General features: G+C 41.3%; 1 protein-coding gene and 1 pseudogene across 28 annotated transcripts in view; both read left to right on the top strand.

Annotated features, from left to right (window-relative positions):
• The window catches only part of LOC118111996 (protocadherin gamma-A4), a 268,356-nt gene that overhangs the window by 213,985 nt on the left and 39,223 nt on the right, over window positions 1–15,148 (top strand). The window lies entirely within an intron of this gene.
• On the top strand, window positions 12,044–14,712 carry LOC124851142 (annotated as a pseudogene).

Raw genomic sequence — 15,148 nt, 5'->3', positions numbered from 1 at the left:
ATCGTTCAGGACTTGGGCTTGGATGTTACGCGGCTGAAATCTGGGCGGGCGAGGATATTTACCGAGGACGGCAGTGAGTACATCGGTCTTAATTTGGACAAAGGGACTCTAATTGTCAACAAGAGGATTGATAGAGAGGAGCGGTGCGGGCTAGTGTCTCCTTGCTCTCTGCATTTTCAAGTCATACTGGATAATCCTATGGAGCTGCACCGCGTCGATGTGGAGATTCTTGACATTAATGATAACGCTCCGGGTTTTGCCAAGCGGGAAATGAATTTTGAAATCAGTGAATTAGCTGTAAAAGGAGCCCGTTTTTCTCTTGACAGCGCCAGAGACCCAGACGTTGGGTTGAATTCTCTCCAAACGTACAAACTTAATCCTACAGATCATTTCAAATTAAACATGCTGTCTCGACCTGACGGTACTAAATATGCTGAAATGGTTCTCCAGACCGTGTTAGATAGAGAAAATCAAGAAGAGCACAAACTAACATTAACAGCATATGATGGCGGTGATCCCCCTAAATCAGGGTCTGTCAAGATAAACGTTATTGTCATGGATGCAAATGACAATGCACCTGTGTTCAGCCAGTCTCTTTACAGAGTGACGGTTCCTGAAAACGCATCAAGTGGTACTGTCATTTTAAAAGTTAGTGCCACGGATGCTGATAAGGGAACAAACGGAGAGCTGGTATATTCCTTCTCTCAAAATAGTGATATCACATCATCTAAATTTAATATGGATTCTCATACCGGGGAAATAACTGTAGGAGGCGAGTTAAATTATGAGAAGGTCAAACATTTCGAAATTGATGTTGGAGCAACAGATAAAGGGGGGTTGACAGACACAAGTAAGGTTCTAATTGAAGTGACCGATGTGAATGACAATGCCCCTGTCATCAGCATAATTTCCCTTTCCAACCCCATCCCAGAGGATTCGGCTCCAGATACTGTTATAGCTATGCTCAATATAAAAGATCTAGACTCGGGTAAAAATGGTCAAGTTAAGTGTTTCATTAGCCCAGATTTACCTTTTAAAATCAAGTCAACGACGTCTAATTTTTATAGTTTGGTATCTGATGATGATCTGGACCGTGAAACTGTGCCTGAATATAATATAACAATAACTGCAATGGATGAGGGTTCACCGCCTTATTCAACGAACAAGACCATTAATTTAAGGATATCAGATATAAACGACCACGCCCCAATGTTCCCACAACCATTTGTGAATGCTTTCATCCCTGAAAATAATTCACCTGGCATGTCACTCCTCTCTGTCAAAGCCAGTGACCAGGACTCTGGGAACAATGCGCGCATTTCCTATTTCCTAGAGGAAAGTCAACTGAACGGGATGTCAGCCTCTTCTTATTTTTCAGTGAATGCAGAGAGTGGAGAGATACTTGCTGTGCGTTCCTTCGACTATGAGCAAACGAAACATTTCCATATCCGAGTCAAAGCTCAGGATGGAGGCTCTCCTCCACTCAGTAGTAACGTGACTGTGAAAATACTGATCCAGGACCAGAACGACAACCCCCCTCAGGTTTTGTACCCAGTCCAGACTGGTGGCTCTCTGGTGGCTGAACTGGTGCCTCGTTCAGCAGATGTGGGCTATCTGGTTACTAAAGTGGTGGCTGTTGATGTGGACTCTGGACAGAATGCCTGGCTCTCCTATAAACTGCAGAAAGCCACAGACAGGGCGCTGTTTGAAGTGGGCTCACAGAACGGAGAAATAAGAACTATCCGTCAAGTCACTGATAAAGACGCAGTGAAACAAAGACTGAGTGTGATAGTGGAGGACAACGGGCAGCCCTCTCGCTCAGCTACAGTCGTTGTTAACGTGGCGGTGGCGGACAGCTTCCTGAAGTGCTGTCGGAGTTCACTGACTTTACGCACGACAAGGAGTACAACGACAACCTGACTTTTTACCTAGTGTTGGCTCTGGCTGTAGTTTCCTTCCTCTTCATCACGTGTGTAGTGGTTATCATCTCAGTGAAAATCTACAGGTGGAGACGCGAGCGCCTGGTTTACAAATCCACTGGGAATCTTCCAGTCATTCCATATTACCCGCCCCTTTACGCAGACGTAGGCACCGGTACCCTCAAGCAGGCCTTTAGCTATGAGGTGTATGGAACTACTGACTCCCGGAAGAGTGATATGAAATACCCCCGACCCTTCAGTCAGAACACTCTGACTGTTGACCACAGTGCTACCAGGACAGTGCCAAGACACAAAACAGAGTCAGAGAATATTCTCACAGAGGTGAGATCAGCACATTCATTAAAACCCTTGTTCCTATAATGTTGTGTGTGTGAGAGTGTGTCTGTGTGTGCCATCAGTTAGTTAGTGGTCTTCTCAATACTGTTGTACTGTGCCAAACAGGTGGTCAACAGATATTTAGTCTCTTGTTTGATATTTAGATTTATGATGTCTTGCAGCTTATCCTGTGGTTGGAGCTACAAACAGTTATTCTCGGGGGTTAAGAATCAAATATCAAATTGCATCAAGCATAGTGGAACATTGAGAATATATGTCTCATCAACACTTTCTTTTTTGCTGTTCCCTTTATATTCCCTGTTGCTTCATCAGCTCAACGTTGCCCACAATGATACAAGTAAAACAGGCAATATCACTAAAATATATCACTCAGGTTCTGTTTCTTTTTTTGGCATTTTTCTTTTTATTCGATGCAACAATTTCCCTCATGTTTATATTTTGCTTTGTTTCTCTCTGACTTCTATTCTTTGATATTCATAAAGATTCATTTGTACTTTTGCTGGGCATTATATTGAATATCTTGCATTGAAACATAATGTAAAAATGCCATTTATTTCCTATGTTTAGATCCCTTTATAGTCCTGCCAGAGAGCATTGTGTGATGGGCTGCAGAGGTGTGAGAGAACAATACAAAAGCTACAATGAAAAAAAAAAACCTTGGCATCATCCCTGGTCAAGCTTTGCCACAGATTGCCACATAGAGACACACAACCATGCAGTGCACTACTTCAGTGACCTAGTTCCCTTCGTGACGTAGTGCAGCCCATTGGCATAAAGCTGCACACAGAGAAAATGAGCAGAGATGGATGCTGTCAATGCAAATCAATAGATTAAATGCAAAGGGTCACACAATACTGTTTATTGAGAGCTTTAAAATGCGGTAGAGCTGAAGCGGGAACGGTCACTGATGCTGGGGAGATGGAGAACGAGGGAGAGATGCAACGTGATGGAGAAGCAGATAGAGAGAGAGGCAGCGGGGGAGGGGGAGGGGAAGAGCCACGTGGTAACCAGCACAGTCTCCTCCATCCCTGTGCAGAATTTGTGTTGGTGATGCAGGGCAGCCATTTTGATCTGCAGCTCTCTTTGTCTGCTCAAGTAAAGGGCTACAGGAAGTCTTACATGTGAAAGAGTCCTGTCAGGCTGCTGACTGCACTGTGAAGGACTCAGAGGGGCTGACATTTTTTGAAAGAATATTAAGGAAAGAGAAGAGAGAGAGGGAGAGAGAGACATCTTCATGCATTATGTCACAAATGACAAGGGGGTGTCAGAAATCAGGACACAGGCTTAATGTGAAGAGCACGTCTGTGACTGCTATGATCTCCTGTAAGAATCCCCACCTCAGAGGGTTTGTTGTGTGGTAAAAGTGACTGTGTGGTCGACAGGGCACAGATAACCCTGTCATTATGATGATACCTGTGGTGAGGGAAATAAAGAGTGGGCAAACTAACTTTCTTCTCTCTCGTTTGGTGGAAATAACATGTTTGTTTAGATTTGGGGCACATGAAGCTTCATTGAAACATGTGTGTGGAAGAGCTTGTTCTGTTCTGCATGTGCTGTGTGTTTGATGAGTTTAGTCCCTGTTTCAAAGGAAGCATTAGATCAACTAGTGTGCCTCATTCAGTCGCTCTGTGTGTGTGTGTGTGTGTGTGTGTGTGTGTGTGTGTGTGTGTGTGTGTGTGTGTGTGTGTGTGTGTGTGTGTGTGTGTGTTAGCAATAAATTCCTCATGATGCTCAGTGTGTGCATGTGAAAACAGAGGTTGACAAACTACAAAGCAGAAAGTTAGGTTAAGTGTGTTAACCCCACATCCGCTGGAAGCAGTCTGTCAATATTATTAGCCCACATCTGTATCTGCTTTACCCCAGGGTCTCATGTTATCAGGTTTATAGCGGTGAACATTATACCAAGTTCCATAAATTCTTTTGACCACAGTGTCGCCAAAGGGGTCAAAGCTCACAGAAACCAGCTACGGCTCAGTCTCTTTGATTTGCTGCACCCCATCAGCGTGTTGCCCTTTTATCTTTCAGTTTCTTATAAACCTCCTCAGATGTGTCATCAGCCATTTTGGATCTCATACAAAGCCCCTAAACGTCGGTTTATTAAACCAGTTACTGACCGCAAAACTGTAATCAGCAACAGAACCTCCCGGTTCCCACAGGCCCAAGCTCTCGTTCAAGCATTCCACCTTCTTAGCCAAGCTGTCTGGTGAGCAGCTGTGTACCCATGTGTCTGCCGGCGGGGCCCATCAACATACTATGCACTGTTTGTGAGAATGAGAGGATGTGGTTGTTGTCACAGATGTTTATCAGCACCTAATCCTGTTTTTGTTCATATACCAGATATCGTACCTATAAGGGACCTTTGGGTGTGACTTCTTACTACAAAAGAGATACTTTGATACATTAAACATGCAATTAACAGATACAAATAACACATACTACTTCAGTACTGCTTGGTGCTGTCCCTCTGTTTGTTGCTTTTTGCAAAAAAAGGTCCAGTCATCCAGTCTGCTTAAGTTTCAACAACATGGCACTGTTGAGATTGCTTTGTTTTTTGTTATGGAAGTGGGGAGAGTTTTCAGTCACTGTATTTTCTGTGTAACAATTGCAGATGCATTGCTTGGTCATGTAGAGATGGCAGTTACATTGTTTATATCATTACTGTAACTAGGTGTAGATAAGTAGCTGGTTAGAGGAGTGTGCCAGTCTTTGCAGTGTGAGACAGGAATCCCTTTCAACATATTTATTCAGGATCAAGTTGTACAGTCCAGTGTAGTAGTGAGTTTAAAGGATCTAAACAATTAATATAAATGTATGATTTAGTCATTCAAAGATGAAACTGAAAAAATAACAGCAAGTACATCCCCACACTAGAATTAGATTATAAACTACAAATTCACATGTAACTTAACCAAGGAGGCATCACAACAGAATGTTTCTTGCCAGAGAAGGGTTGTTTATATCACGACAGGATGGTGGCTCATTAAACACAAAGTCATCTCTTTGATAGTATTCATCTGGGATTATGATCCCTTTCGTACGACAACAGAACTATACTTTTATTAGTTTAGTTTACTATCTGTATATTATTTTGTTCCTCAGCTGAATAGAATTTACAGCAGCAGTACAACTAGCACAGTATCAATTTGCAAGGACCTTTCTTTACCTGAAGTCAGATAACCCAGAAATATGTTTACGACAACTTGATGTTGTCGTTCGATGTGGGATTGTGTCTCAGAGGTGGAAGTGAGGAAGTCTGTACTGGTTGATTCTCTGGAAAGGATTACACTGACACTACGGATTACTGGGAGCAGTGTAATATGGGGCAATGACCAAGTTTTGTCAACCTCACAAAGACTGTGAAATGTATCCACATACAGGCTTTACCAAAATGTTTATTCTTTTCTAAAATTCTTCAAATTTAGTGGCAACAGTGATTCTCAGGGGCTGTCAAACCATATCTGCTGTTTCCACCCTTAAGATGTTTGATGTGATTCATTAGAAAGACATCTTGCCTATTGGTATAGGAGATGTATTGCATTATAATTATTATTCTATTATAATGTATTTACATTATACAACCTCCTATATCTATTTACCATGGATTGTATTAACATTGTAACTATAGCATCCTAATTTAATTATAGTAATAATTCTGTGAATACTTGCTTTGAGGATTTCCATTTACTCTGTCACTAACTCTGTATCAAACTGGATGGCCACTGTTCAGCAGTCCCTCTCTCTCGGTTTCCAACAGTACTCCTTTTTCCTCCTGATCTCATTTTCTGCATCCCTCCCCTCCCCCTCTCCAGCTGCACCACTCTGCAGCAGAGAGTGAAAGGGACAGAGAGAAAAGGAGGAGATTGCTCAATGTAGGACATTTTGTTCGGTCTATAAAAAGACATTAAATGCCAAACTGTGTCGTTTCATCACTGAGTAGGTCATTGTGTTCGTGACAAGAAGAAATATCTTCTATCTACCACTTTTCAGTCATTCGTCACAAGACTCTAAAATACATGTATAAGCATGTGCTTTAGTTGAAGAACATATTATCAGTGTGTGTTTGTGTGTCTCAGCATCATTTCTGTCCCTGTCCTTTGTTTTCTTCTTTACCCTCCATGTTTTTTTATGTGGTTCCTTTTTTTTGCCCACCATTGCCTGCTTGCAGGAAGCTGGGTGGGATGCAAGTAAGCGAGGTGGGATGTGTTGCCATAGCAACAAGCTGACTCACTGGCAGGGCTGTACCATTTCCAATGAGCCACAGGGGGTCAGCAGCAGATGCAGCCTCGTATGTGTGATGGCTCCATGTATTTGTGGTTACTGGGAGGACAGGAGACACCCCTACTTTGGGCAATGAGGTGCAACATCCAGAAACCAGGGGTGGTGATGATGATGATGGAGAGAAGGGAGGGGGAGGGTGTGATCATGGCTGCTTGTGATATTTATTCTGATCAGTGCTGCCCTGTTTGTTTTGCCTTCCCTTGTTTCAGCAACTCATGTCCATGATGAGTGTATTGACTAATATGTAGCCTTTGATTTAAGTTCTTATTACGTTCCTGTGTTTTGTTAAATGAATAGACAGAAAACAGCCTCTTGACATCCTTTGTTTGTGTCTTTGTTGCTCCTTTCCCTGAGGGATTGCTTCATTTTGTAGGTGCGGGTGTTTTGGAGCAATAGTATCATATTATGTATTTACTCAAAATCATTTCATTTGCAGAAACACAAGGTATAGGATGTACACTTTTATTTAAAGTAAAGTACACTGCTCTATTTTTTTTAAAGCAGGAACTGCTTTCCTTTGTCAAACATGCTTAGAATTGATCTCACAGAGACACATCAGCTGCAACACACACAGGGTCACAGAGTAGAGAGTCTCATTAATAAGGCATGGATTTGTCTGGGGGCATCGCCTAGAGGCCCCCTGCTGTTGATATGAGGGTAGTGGCTTGGTGCAGCAGTGCAGTGTTGTGGTTTAGTCTAAAGTGGTTGTATTGTACCAGAGTATGTATACACTTGATTATTATCCATTATGTTCTCTATACACACACACACATATATGTAAATAAAACTCTTTCTCTATATACGTATATGTACATGTATAAATCTGGGATTCAAGACTGTGAACGTCACCTGAAAACAACCTGATTCATTACCATCACTCTTCACAGGGGTAGAGCTACTGCCTCTGTCTTTCTAAACAATATTATCATTGAGCTGTTTTTTTCAAAGAAAAATTTAATATTTTTGTTTTGCTCATTGTCATAATAGTCCTCCCTCTCACAAGGATGTCTGGATTTTAACAGTTTCCCTCACTGTCTCTATCTCATTCTCTCTTTCTCTCTTCCTCTCTCTCTCTCTCTCTATCCGTCAATCACTCCTGAATGTGTCCATTAGTTGAACATATAATTTAATTCTTATAATATTGTCCCTATGCATAAATAACCCTATTACACTGTTCTATTATTTGCATACATTTAACCAAAAATAGTTTTAGTTTCCTATTTCCTTAAATTCTTTCTGACAGTATGTACTGATACTTTATTTAATCTTGTCATTGCTCCACTAATTGAAGGCACTTACAGATAATGCAACACATCATTATTTTTTTACTTCAATAATTTCTTTACACACGCAGCAACACAATTATGACAGACAACCTCTTTAAAAGCACAAGTAACAGAAATGACAGACTTGTGAATTATGTCACACACGATTTGATGTGGGCCCCATGGTAAGTATGTTGGTTGCTGTACTTCCCGAAGCCAGACTCTTGTTTTCTGACCACCAGTCTAACTGATATGTTTTCTCTCTTGTTTTTCTCTTTCATGTGCCCCTCCCCTCTCCCTGATGTCTGCTGTTGTTCCTGTTTCCTCCCCGACTCCTTTTATATCCTGACTCACCAAATAAGGTAAGAAATATAATCCCTACTGTTCACAGACACATACAAACAAACATACAGTACAAACTCATACACGTTACTGATGCACGTACAGCTGAACATCATGCTCCAGATCACCACGCAGTCTACACAAACTCTAGCGGTGACTATCACAAATTGGCACTGAGTCAAGCTGTTAATCAGATTTTCCACAAGTGACGCATACACAGGCCTCACACAACATCTCACAGAACGTCTATCACCACTGATGATAACTTTAATCAGGCACTGATGGACAGAGCTTGTGTTGACAGCAGATCATGAGTGACCGTGTGAGTGGCTGGATGGTCAAAACAGGGTGTGATTGTTTTATTTGAGGTGTTATGCAGGATTACACTCAACATCACATGGAAGTAATATAGAGTCATTTGATAAGTGTGCATTCAATTTGTATACTAGTCCCTCAAATTGTTTGTTAAAACTTTAGACTGGCAACTTTAATATGTGATTCATTTGAATCAGTATGTTCGCCCTTTTGAGCATTCCCTCTTTTTTCAGGGTGCTGAAACGGTGCTTCATTACAATTGAAGTTAGACAGCTCACTCTACTAACATGCTTACATGGTTTAGTAGTAAGTATTAGCAGGAAGCACCATATGTTAAAGTAACTCATGCCAGATGAAGAAGCAGTGTATCTTGGAGTTTAGCCTTTGATTTCTTACTCTGGACCAGTATACACTGTATATAGGCAATAAAACAGCATGACATCGCACTCATTAAAACATGAATCACACCATAAAGCAACCTTTCATAATAGTTGGATTTATGGTGTTGATATATTGAATTGCATCATATCCTTATTTAGCAAAATATCATATACATTGTTGCCAGTCAAGCTGAAACTAAAACAGTCTAATGCAACAGCTCTGAAGTTATTCCTGCCTCCATGAACATTTTTGTGATGACGTTTAACTTAATTGATTTACACAGAGGTGTGTCTGTTATTCAACCTACCTCCACTGATGTAAGTGGGCTGGACAGAATATTAGAAACACCTCTATATCTAACAATAGGACACCACAACTGCCCTTTGCTTTATAATGAAGGCTATGTTAGAAGATCTAATGCAGACCAAAGACACTAACACAACATACTACGACCTTAAAAAGACAACACAACTGGTTTAACACACAAACATCTAATGTAGCAGTCTTAACTAAACCTAAACATCATGTATGCCTGGCATTATTTATAGTGTTTAAAGGTCTTTTGTATTACAGTGCACTGGTGATTGTGTGTGTGGCTGTTTTTCCAGTCACTCAGTATCAGTTCATCTGAAACAGGTTTGGGTACAAACCTGTGTCCCTATTCACTACATAGTATTTTACAATTTGAAGGTCTTAGCACAGTTATAACTGTCACCTCGCAGCCATTACATTAAATACACAGCTGGGGGTCTTGTGTGGGTGCAGTGCATTTGCCCTGTGATGTGGTATTTACCTGTGACTAAGTGTGAGGTGGAAAATGCTCCATCTTGTTAATGAAAAAGAGTAATAGAGAAAAAATGAATGTATGGATCGATTGTTTTTGCCTTATCTTAAAATAACAGTAAGCTTTAGTGGCTGTGGCTCAGGGGACAGAACGGGTCGTCCACAAACCAGAAGGTAGGTGGTTCGATCCCCAGGTCCTCCAGTCCACATGCAAAAGTCTCCTTGTACATGAGATTTAACCCTAAATTGTCCCTGACAGTGGTGTGTGAGTGTGAATGATATGTGACAGAAGAAGCACATTGCTTCAGAGTCAACTGTACATATGAAAACCCATTTGTTCAAGATTTTGCTTTACTTTAACATTTCTGAAAAAAATATAGAATGATTTGAATCAAAAATATACTTTTTTTATACATATACTTTCTTATAGGATGAATTTCGTTGTGTTTTTATGTAAATCTTGATCTTTCCATGTCCAAAATGTCCTCTACAGTTAGTATTCGTAAATTAAGCTTTGCTGGATTAGGTTGTTTCCATTTACCTGACACTTTCTTCATGGTCAGTACACATAAGACTTGTCATCTGGATTTATATTTCCTAATAAAATCTTCATTTCAGTTTTTAAAAAATGCTTTAAAAAAAAGAATGTGCTTTCATGTCTTTTTCAATTTCTTCCCAAAGGGATATTGAAACTATGGGGTCAAATAAATAAAGCATAATAAAATATCTCTTGCTCACTTTCCAAGCAAAACTGATTGTGATCTCACATAAGTGTCGCTCCAGTGTCCTGTTGATATGTTATTTATAGCTTTTTTCAATTTCTCTTTTTGCTTTATTATATGCAATCCTGACTTTTTGCTGGATTTTATTGATATTTTAGATATTCCTTTAGCTTTGTTTCTGTTCAGCATCAGGCATTGTTTTAAATATATAAACATTTGTAATTGTCCTCTTCTAAATGTTTCATGAGATAACTCCCCCATTGTAATTATTATCAGGCTCTGTTTATAGCAGTTAAACTTGATGAGCGTCTGAAAATGATGTGGTTGTGTATTTATTCTTGTTTGATAAGAAACAGAGAGGCAGTCGAGCTGCCTTCTGTCTTCAATAGGAGCCTGTGAGGATGTTGTTTCCTCTCGGTTCTCATCAGCCTGCAGCAGCAGCAGTTGGCCGCCTGTGTGGCGCTGTCCACATCCGTGGTGCTGAAATCAGCTCCAGCTCGCTCTCCCCCCCTCCCCTCCCCTCTCTGCCTCTCCAGCTACATCTCCCTCTGTCGACCACATCCAGGTAGGGCAGAGGACTGTTGCAGACACTAGGTTTATTGTGTTAATTGTCCACAACAATTAGAACAATTTAAATACTTACATTGGAACGGATTGTTTCTCGGTTTTTAGTATTGAAAATAGGCGTTTTAGACGTTATTTTGAATTTACTTGTCAGCCTATAATGCCTGCTGCAAAACAGGTGTATTGCGTTTTGGAATGATTTGATATATACAAGTGTAACACAGCCTTATCTGTGACTAAAATTAGCATCTGGTCTGTATATTGGGTAAAATAATGTTGTGTGTATGTGAAGGGAGGGAGAGGGAGAGGGAGAGAGACAGAGAGATCATCTGCGCTCCCCCTCCCTTTTCATTTGCTCTACAGACCTTCATACGGGTATCTGACGTTCGCTGCTGACAGGATTGTTTCTCTGAAGCTTGTTGGGAGCCGTGAAGACGTAATGACGTGTTCAGGCTGCACTGGCTTTCTGTCGCCACAGGAAGGCAACGAAGAGCCTTATCAGCCACAGAGGCATGTGCATGCATGCAGGCACATAAAGGACATATGGATAAAGACATATTATTATATATGTGATCATGTAACGATCAGTCTTTCACTTATGAAAAGGAAAATCTTCTTAAGTCATCTTTTACCTACAGCTGATATTAAAAATGGGTGCTTTATAGTTTTTTCTTTATGATATTTATATTTTTATAAACATTTAAATACCGTATGAGGTGATGAGAAGGCTTTTAAATGCATATTATTAATGTTAAATGAGTGGTATTTATGATTTTATATTCATATTTCAAGGCTTGACCGTAAATTCACATTTTTTAAATCATTATGAGTAATGATGATACTGTTAGTTTATTATAATGATGTGATATTTATACTCATCTATTACCTATTCCCAATGTTAAAGCCTTTGCAGGTGATGGGGACTTTAATGAGTAGGTAACTGATGACATTTCTGGAGCCATGAAAACCAGAATATTTTTTTCAATGGACTATCCTTTTACGTCACTGTTTGGTAGATGCTCACTGTACCAGGGTTGGTGGAAACGCGTTTGCTTTTTGCACCAATCACATCCCGAGCTGTACAAAGAGATCTACTCCGTCTCATCGAGTAGCTTCAGCGTCATAACCATTGCAATGCTCTGCACGGGAGCGGAGGGATATGCAGACACAAAGCATGAACGTCACTGTTATGCATAAGGACGCTTTTGCATTGGATTATAGACCTTCTCTGCTTAATCATTTGAGAATTTGGAGTTGTGGTGAGAAGATATGGGATTTATGGAACGAGGAATAATGTGGAACAAACTGCTCACATGGCAGGCGTTTTTGTGGTGGCATCATTTCTTTGTATTGTGGAGTACAATAGATGGACAGACTCGCTACAGCATCCCGGAGGAAGTGAAACAGGGCACTGTGGTAGGAAATCTAGCCAAAGATTTGGGTTTGGTTGTATCTGAACTGTATCGACGTAAATTGCGGATAACCTCTGAAGCTGGTAAGCAGTTTTTTAATATGGACTTGGGGAAGGGAGAACTGGTGGTGATTGATAGGATAGACAGGGAGGAACTGTGTGGACAAAGACCGTCATGTCTGCTGCCTTTGGAACTAGTTATAGATAACCCCCTGCAGCTGCATAGAGTCGAAATTGAAATACAGGATACAAACGACAATTCACCCAGTTTTCTTACGAAAGAAAAAGTGCTGAAAATTGCAGAGCTGGTAAATCCGGGGGCGCGTTTTCCTTTAGAAAGTGCACAGGATCCAGATGTCGGCTCAAATTCCGTTCGCTCTTATCTCATCAGCAAAAATGACAATTTTAAATTGACAATTAAAAACCACAAGGACGGAAGAAAAATTCCTGAACTAGTTCTGGAAAAACCTCTTGATCGAGAGAAGCTGCCTGTACATAATCTTATCCTCACCGCTGTAGATGGTGGAGATCCTGTGCGCACAGGGACATCAGAAATAACAGTAATAGTACTTGACAACAACGACAATGCACCACAGTTTGATAAGCAGGTGTATGAGGCTAATGTCAGTGAGAAGGCTGCACCTGGAACTCAAATACTGCAAGTTAAAGCCACAGATGCAGACGAAGGACTTAATGGAGAAATTGAATATTTTTTTGCAGAGCAAACGACGGATCTCATTTTATCATTATTTGATATTCAACCTTCTACCGGAGTTATTACTGTTAAAGGAAATTTAGATCATGAAACAAACCCTCTGCACAGATTTGACATAACTGCTAAAGACAAAGGGAATCCTAAAATGGATGGGCATTGTAGCATCGAAATTAAAATAGTGGACATTAATGACAATATTCCTGAAATAATAGTGACGTCGTTAACGACACCTGTTCCTGAAGATTCTCCGATTGGAACTGTTATTGCTTTAATTAGTGCAAAAGACCCAGACTCAGGTGACAACGGCAAGGTTAGGTTAACCGTTTCTTCCAAATATCCCTTCAAGTTAAATCCCTCGGTCTCTAATCATTACTCATTAGTAACGAGTGGGCCACTTGACCGTGAGAAAAATGACCGATATAGTGTCAAGATCAGTGCGACTGATTCTGGAAAACCCCCATTATCGAGTGAAAAAATAATACTCGTTGAATTATTAGATGTGAATGACAACCCACCAGTTTTCTCCCAGCCTTCTTATGTCGTTTATGTAAAAGAAAACCATCCTCCTGGGAAAATACTGTGCTCTGTGTCAGCCTCTGACCTGGATTTTGGTGAAAACGCTAAAATCTCTTACTCTATACTGGACTCTAAAGTGCAGGACGTTTCTGTCTCATCGTATGTTTACATTAACTCAGATAACGGCAGCATCTACAGCATGCACTCGTTTGACTATGAGAAACTGAAGGTGTTTCAGATTCAGGTTCAGGCAAAGGATCAGGGCTCTCCGTCTCTCGGCAGCAACACCACCGTCCATGTTTTTATCCTGGACCAGAACGACAACGCCCCCGCTGTTATTTACCCTCTCCGCCGCTCTGCTCCTCTCTCATCAGAGGATGCCCCGCCTGCCAAAGCGGGTCACCTGGTCACTAAGTTGACGGCCGTGGACGCTGACTCGGGCCATAACGCCTGGATCTCCTACAAAGTGGCGGAGGCCACAGACGCCTCTCTGTTCACTGTCAATCTGTACACAGGAGGGGGAGGACTAAACGCGCTGTGTCCGAGCAGGACGACTCCTTCAGAGGCTGCTTATAGAGATCAAGGACGACGGGAACCGGTCCAGTCCTCCACCGTCACGGTGTCCATCCTGCTGGAGGACGGTCTCCATGAGCCCATCTTAGACCTCCGACAGAAAGTGACCGAGCCCAGCAAGAAAACTGGGAGAATCACCCTGTATTTGATTCTCTCTCTGGCCTCGGTGTCCGTGCTGTCTGTGGTGACTTTTCTCATCTTAGCGGTTAAATGCATGAGGAGCAGCAGAAGCAGCGGTAGTTGCTGCATGACACAGAGCGACTTTGATGGTTACAAGAACCCCAACAGAAACCTGCAGATTCAGCTCAACACTGATGGACCCATAAAGTACGTGGAGGTCCTGGGAGGAGACATGTTGTCTCAGAGTCAGTCCTTCAGGTCCTGTATGTCTCCAATGTCAGAGTACAGTGATTTCACTATGATTAAGCCCAGCAGCACCACTGACTTTAAGGAGGTGATCAGTGTCCTGGATGCGTCTTTACCCGACAGCACGTGGACCTTTGAGAGCCAGCAGGTGAGCAGAAAACAGCCATTTATCTCTGTAATAACAAAATAAAGATATGTTTGTTCAGAACACCATGAACTTAATCATGAGGTAATTGTATTCAACCCACACGTCTCACACACGTACGTCTGAACACTTCAGCACCATCATAGTGGAGAGCGAAATACTATACTATAATACCCATGCGTAACGATTAAAGTATGTGTGTTTTGTCCCTGTTGTTATTAATATTTTCAGAAAATACAACCAAAATAGACGAAAGGAAAATTTGATTTCTCTGTAGAGTTGAACATTTATCTATTTTCTGTCTTTCATTTACGTTATTTTTCATCTCCCACGTTTTATAATACCTGCCTGTGGTTAAAGTGAAGAGCCACAAACACAGTGAATGCTGCGTCTTTAAGAGTGTCGATCAGTCTCGCTCTCATTGGATGGTGGAAATGGATGCTGTGCACCAATAGGATTCGGAACTGTACAAAGCAATCTAGTCCCTGCCCCCATG

This window comes from Hippoglossus stenolepis, chromosome 7 (assembly GCF_022539355.2).
Source record: "Hippoglossus stenolepis isolate QCI-W04-F060 chromosome 7, HSTE1.2, whole genome shotgun sequence".
NCBI classification, from domain to species: domain Eukaryota; kingdom Metazoa; phylum Chordata; class Actinopteri; order Pleuronectiformes; family Pleuronectidae; genus Hippoglossus; species Hippoglossus stenolepis.
This window is presented reverse-complemented; position numbering and strand designations above follow the sequence as displayed.